The sequence below is a fragment of the Pelodiscus sinensis genome, chromosome 12 (assembly GCF_052426305.1).
Source record: "Pelodiscus sinensis isolate ZL-2025 chromosome 12, ASM5242630v1, whole genome shotgun sequence".
NCBI classification, from domain to species: Eukaryota; Metazoa; Chordata; order Testudines; family Trionychidae; genus Pelodiscus; species Pelodiscus sinensis.
Genome location: NC_143063.1, coordinates 35,386,129 through 35,392,724, shown reverse-complemented (window position 1 = coordinate 35,392,724; position 6,596 = coordinate 35,386,129).

Genomic DNA, 6,596 nt, shown 5'->3' with positions numbered 1-6,596 from the left:
TTGCATATCATTAAATGCCAAATTCTCTCTAACACCGTAGAAGCAGAACTGCGGCCAGAAATGTGTTTTTTGTGCTTGCTTTTCTGATTGCCAAGTGAACTCTGGCTGAGGGAAGCAATGCTGCCAAATGTCAGGGCCGCATTAATATTGTTATTATTCTCTGGGAGTGAACAATACAATGCTATTTTCTCCAAAGGTATTACTGATACTGAGGATTAGCAGTAAAATTTTTATAATTATTGCAGTACCCATGCCATATATTATACCTCACAGGATGCTTGTAGACAAGGGATTTTACATATCTTGTTGCATAGCAAAGGAAAGAGGCTATACGGAATTGTTAAATCAGTTGGTTAATTCCAAGGAAAAGCATACTACAATAATTATAGCATTCAAGGTCAAGGTGCTCTTAAAAATCTTTTCAAATTTTTCTTTGTCTACCGATAGCCCTTCTTCCTCTTCTTTCAAATCCTCTTAACATTCCCTTCTTTCAAAAATCCTTCCAATATTGTGTTTCTAACCAATGAACTCTCTAGAACCTTCCTCTCCATTAGCTGTTCTCCAATATCCTGTCTTCTTTGGCATTCTCTGCCTTGGGACCAGCTCTTACAAATACTTGATGCTTATTACTGAGTGTAATAGTGTTTATTGCTGAGAGTAATCTCGCTGATATACCTGAAAGGATATAATGGGACTCAGTCTCTTAGTCTGATTGCTTCCTTTTTGTGCTATCCATTAACTTGGGATAATTTTTCTTCAATTAACAGAGTGGTCTTTTATAAACATACAAGCATATGTTCAAACTCTACAAAATGTGAAGGAAAGGGCAAAATTCCCATGGATTTCAATGAAAGCTAGCTCCAGCCCTGAGATGGAAGGTTATTGGGCAAATGAAAAAAGTCTTTTAAGGTATGACAGAGAGAACAGAAATAAGAGCATCCAACTCACAACTTTTCCTCAACTGTAGTTTCATGATCACTCAGGGCACGTCTACACAGCAGCATTATTTCAGAATAACACTACATGCTTTTACTTCAAAATAATGTTGAACTGGAGGACTTCGTACACTCATGGTAACCCTCATTTCATGAGGAGAAAGAGAAATAAAAAAAGAAGAGTGTTCTTTCTTCAACTTCCTTCTGTGAAGATAGTGCCAAAATCCAAAATAAGCTATTTCAACTTAAGCCACCCAATTGACATATCTTAAGTTGCATAGCTTATTCCAACTTTAGCCGTGCTGTGTAGCCGTACCCTTATAGGGATATTTAGGAGCTACACTGACAGCCCTTACTCACATGAGTAACACCAGTAAGTAGTTGCTAAGGGTCTCACAATCTGGCTTTAGATGAGGGTGGGTTGCAGAATCAATCCCTAACTCAGCAACAAATTCAGACACCCATAATGCATATCTAATACTCACATCTCAACCGTTTTGATTTATCTTTTATTTCCCCCCTTATCTGAGTTAATTTAGAAGAAAGTTGGTGGGAGAGATCAGATTTCAAATCACAATATGTTTACTAGTGCTTATTGGATGTCAAATGACTCCAACATGAACAAATCTTGGTTAATTAACTAAATTATCATCAATTTAAACTGCCTTGACATCTAAAGACATTTAACAGAGTACACTAAATTACACTGCATTCATCTAATGATAATGCACTTGTAATGGAGGCTTGCTGGTTCCTTTCAACCCTTGGATTTTAAGAAAAAGAATGTTTCTTCAGAGGAGCTGGCTTACAGTTATTTAATAAATAAAATTCCCTGTTTCCAAAATTGTTGCTGATATTGGTAACTAATAGTGATTTTTCATAAAGCTGTTCCTGAAAAGTGAAGAACATATTCTACAAATCTTTATAATGTTCCGAAGGGGTGTTATATAACAGTACTGCTCTAAGAGAAGATCACTGAATGAATTATGACTCAATCAGGTTTTTTTCACCTGCTTTCTCTTGCAACCTCTTACTCCTAGGGAAAGAGTAAATTACTTCACTTTTTTCTATGGACCATCTCCCTCACATTTACATACACATACCACATGCTCCTGGCTATCTAACCTGGTCACAAGCTAAGCAAGGGTGAGCTGAAAGAATAATGGAGGTTGTTGTAACATGAGACTGCAGCAGTCCCTATCAAAGTGAAAAAGAACTCTATGTGAGAAATACTTACACAAAATCAAAACTTTGCCTCTGAAGATCAAGGCAGCAACTGTCACCACTGTGCAGACACATACATGAAATGTAGGATTTTTTTGTACTTTAAGTAGCACTCATTTGGGATCCTGCGTTACTCATGAGTGATCAGCCTGCAAGGTTGGTGCAGGTTATCCCAAATGAGTGTTAAGATCCCATCGTTATGGATTAGGACTATGTCAGATTTATTACCAGAAAAAAAAAACCACACTAGGAATGTTTTATTGAGTGTTTACTGAACTTTTGGGACTACTTTAGTACCCCTCATGCTGTAAAACTAGGAGACTTAATTATCCAAATATTCATGGATCAACAGGAAACAAAAAAAAAACCCACTCCAAATTTAACAAAAGAGTTTTTCCTTACATATCAATGCCATAGTATTATAGATAGCTGTTCCATCCCCCTCTATGGATAAATGCAAGTTCCTAGCAATAATAGAGTAAGTCAGGGAAGATGAATAATTGGCTAGAGGGCAAATGAGGCATTCAGAGGTGAAGGGAACATTTTATTTATCATCAGGTATAGAAGTTTTACAAGTGGACTTAACCTCCACAGTGAAAAGCTATAATAGTAATCCAGTCTCTAAAGAATCAGTCAACATTCTTGAACAACAACAAAACAAACAAAACCCAAAACCAAAATAAAACTAGAGTCTGACCAGTTAGAATGTCTCATTGGCTTGAATAGATGACCTTGGAAAGGCTAAAAGTTCTGTGCATAATAGGTAATGCTTCACTGGAGACATGAACGAATTAGAAGCCAATGTTAGCAAGATAGCACACAGATATATGTTATTTTAATCTTACAGTTTTACTGCAAATAATATAACTCTGAGTGATGCTGATTGTTTCCCCATAAGCCTGATGAATGCTGAGAAACCTCAACTACATGAGACACAGACGCAGAAGGCCTCTAAAACCCAATCCGCTCCAGAATCTGTATTGGAATTTAAGATTCCTGAGTCTCATCGTTCTTTGCTGTCCTCCAATTTCTGTAAAGCTTGTAACATTAAAATGTGTGTTGCATCCCCCTCTAATGCTGGTCCAGATAGCACTAGTAAATTGTCATTGTCATGGGGGCTCCCCCACACTGCTTGACCCTGGTGTCGGGCAGTACACTCCCAGGCCCGGAGGCCTAGTTCCACCCAACCGCAGACCCTGAGGCCTAGTTCAAGTTCCAAGCAGGCCCTGTGGCCTAGTCCAGCACAAACTCAGGCCTTGAGGCCTAGTCCACGAACTGGGTGGATGGGGTAGGAGGGTCTGGGCCCTCCCTTTCCACCAGACCCCAACCCAGGGCCCTATTAGTGGTGGGTGGTTCCCACCACTAGCTCGGCTGGGGGTCCTCCCCAAAACGCACTGAGCCCACTGGGGGGTTCCCTGCCCCTGGCCCTGGGTTGCTTCCTACCCCAGCCTCATGGCTGTTGGAGACCCCACCTGCAGACGCTGTGCTAGGGGCGGCCATGACGTTGGCAGGTCCGGCATCTGGGGCAGCAGTGAAGGGGTTGTCCACCGTGGCGGGGCGGGCGGCCCTCCGGGGTCGGCATTGCAGGAGGGCTCAGCCTGGGGCTGGTAGCGGCAACGGTGGCAGTCCCTGCGGCTCTTGCTCAGGTGGTAAGGTTCGGTTGTGGCTCTGGAGGTTGGGCAGGAGTTCCTCCCTCCCCAGCAGCCAGCCCTAACTGAGCTGTTTCTCTGGCCTTTGTACCCGGGCTGCAGTTGGAGCATGCCCAGCAGTGCTGCGGGGGCGGGGCTAGCACAGCCCAGCCAGCCAGCTGGCTCCCCCCTTGGCCAGTGCGGGGCTGGACCGCTCCATCACAGTCATCTATCAGTTTCTTCATTAGGTCAAGTGACAGAGGTTTATACCCTGGGCCTAGAAGCTCCAATTACGCAGATGAACCATGTGGATATCACTATGATCACACATGTTGGATATTTTTTATGTTTGCTTTGAAATCCTAAAACTTGCATTAAAAAGCCCAACATTAAAAATCCGATCGAAAAAGCTCAAGCCTCAGCAGCCTAAGGCAGCAGCTTCAGGAGGTGAGTGCTGTCCTGATGCCCTGCCTGAAGTGCTTCTGGGTGTCCTTAAATGCGATTCAGCATCCAATGAGTGTGGACGCTCTATTTCGAAACTGCTCAGTGCTATTTCGATGGGTATTTGCTATGTAGACGTGTTATTTTGAAATAAACCATTTCAAAGTATTTTTTCTGGACTAGCTTATTCTAAAATAAGCATGCAGTGTAGACATACCATATGAAATCATTTTATTATCCACACAGTATAACCTAAGTTTTTACCCTTCTTTCTGTGAGAAGTTTTGGAAATGATATTTCAGCAATGAAAATGCCAATTTACTGCCCTGTTCCCCCCCACCTCCCGCCAAAAAAAACTATGAAGAAATGGGCTCAAACTACAAGCCTAGTCTGTCTGGGAAGGTGCATATGCAAACCAAATCTGAACTTTAAAGCTCATCTTTAATCATTTGCAAAAGTAACAGCTCTCAGGCAATGTCTACACTACCACAGTTAGTTGACCCAAATTGCACAACTCCAGCTACGCAAATAATGTAGCTGGAGTTGACATACCTTAGGTTGACTTATGATGAGGTCCACACCATGTTGGATCAATGGGAGACACTCTCCCATTGATTTATTTAGTTGCCTCATTCAGGATAGAGTAGCAGGGTTGGATGGAGAATAACTTGTGATTGATCTGGCAGGTCTTCACTAGATCTGCTAAATCAACACCTGATGCATTGATCTCTAGAACATCAATCACAGCTGTAATGGAGATGTAGCCCAGTGGGAGCACATCTGAAAACAGAAGCTCAGAACTTCACTTAGTATAAATTGGCATAGATTCATGGAAGGGCAACACAGTCAGGGTGGCAACCTGTCAGAAGACTGTGTCCATAGTGATTTCATTACCTGCTAATCTCTATAAACATCTGAACAATTACCCAGAAATATCTCAGAAATAGCCTCAAAATAAGTTACCTTAATAAAAACTGCTAATAGTAAAGATAGGGACGGACATCTGTCATGCAGTCTGGAGTGTTTAATAACCATGACAGCCTACCTCAGGGCAGATTGCCAGAAAACAGGGAAGACACCCTAAACTGTCGGGTGGTATATCTTGTAATTAGATTTCACCAAACTAGCAACAAGTGTGAACTTTTCAATCACCTATACCAATCTTAGTATGGAGTCACAGATGGTTCCTCAGTGTCTCTTGCCACCCAGACAATCAACTTTGTTATAAAATAGTTACTTACACACAAAAAAAATCACATTTGGGTAGCTTCCAGGTCCAAAAAACCAATCACTTACTTCATATCATTTGATACTTTAGATCTTTCAGCAAGGACAATGTTGGCAGCTAATTCTGTAATATATTAAAAGTGATCTGCTAAAAAAGGAGATGACAGTTACTGAGAGGTTAAAGCAAGTAAAAGATATGCACAGGTGAGTCACAGTTTGTAATTCCAAATGGTGGCAATGATATAATAAATTGCCAGCATCCCAAAGTCTTTTAATGGATACCATTCTTTAAATATCTGAACCATTACAAGAAATGTCTCAAAAATGTCCTCAAAATAAATCATCTCAATAAAAGTCACAAGTAGTAAGGACAGCTATTGTTTAAGTTGTGTCTTGTTGTCTTAACCAACACAGTATCACCGTAATTGTAAATGACTTGACTACTATTAACTTTATTAAACTTTATTGAGAACAGCTTACAAGGGTATTAAAATAAACTTTATAAAATTTTGTAAATTTTGTAAAATGTTTGAGGCGTGCTACTGATTAACAAAAATTGTTCTTTCATTGAGGGAGTCTGTTGGCTGTAAATCAGGGAAGATGCTACAGGTTGAGCCAAAGCAGGAAAATAATCAACAAGCTTTGACTTGAAGAAGAAATTTACTGCTAGTGAACTGTATAATTCAAGCAAAAGATAGATGGAGTGATTTTTTTTCTTATCCAGTAGACAATAGAGAGATTAAGTGTTTAGATAGTATGAAGAAGCAGTTAAGGAAGGAAACTAAATTTTACTATATGCTTTTGAGTCATCACTACTAGCTATACTTTCTAGTTTCCTTTCTAGTTTACCTTGGTGCCTTCCCTCACTGAACATGTTTAGCTTTTACATGGGCCATTTTTACTGATATGGGAAGTTGTTTGGTTTTCCCATGAATGATCATGATCCTGTACAGCATGAATGTTCTTAACTTGATACTGGTCATTATTCACAAAGGGCGGGAAACTTGCTAATTTTCCACCTTACGTTGATTGGCCCTAATTCAGATTTACTCCTCCATGCAGAAGAGGTACTAATGGTGACATCTACATTGCCCTTTTATAGAGCAATAAGTGGTCCACTCTTTTAGGGGAAGGTTCCTTT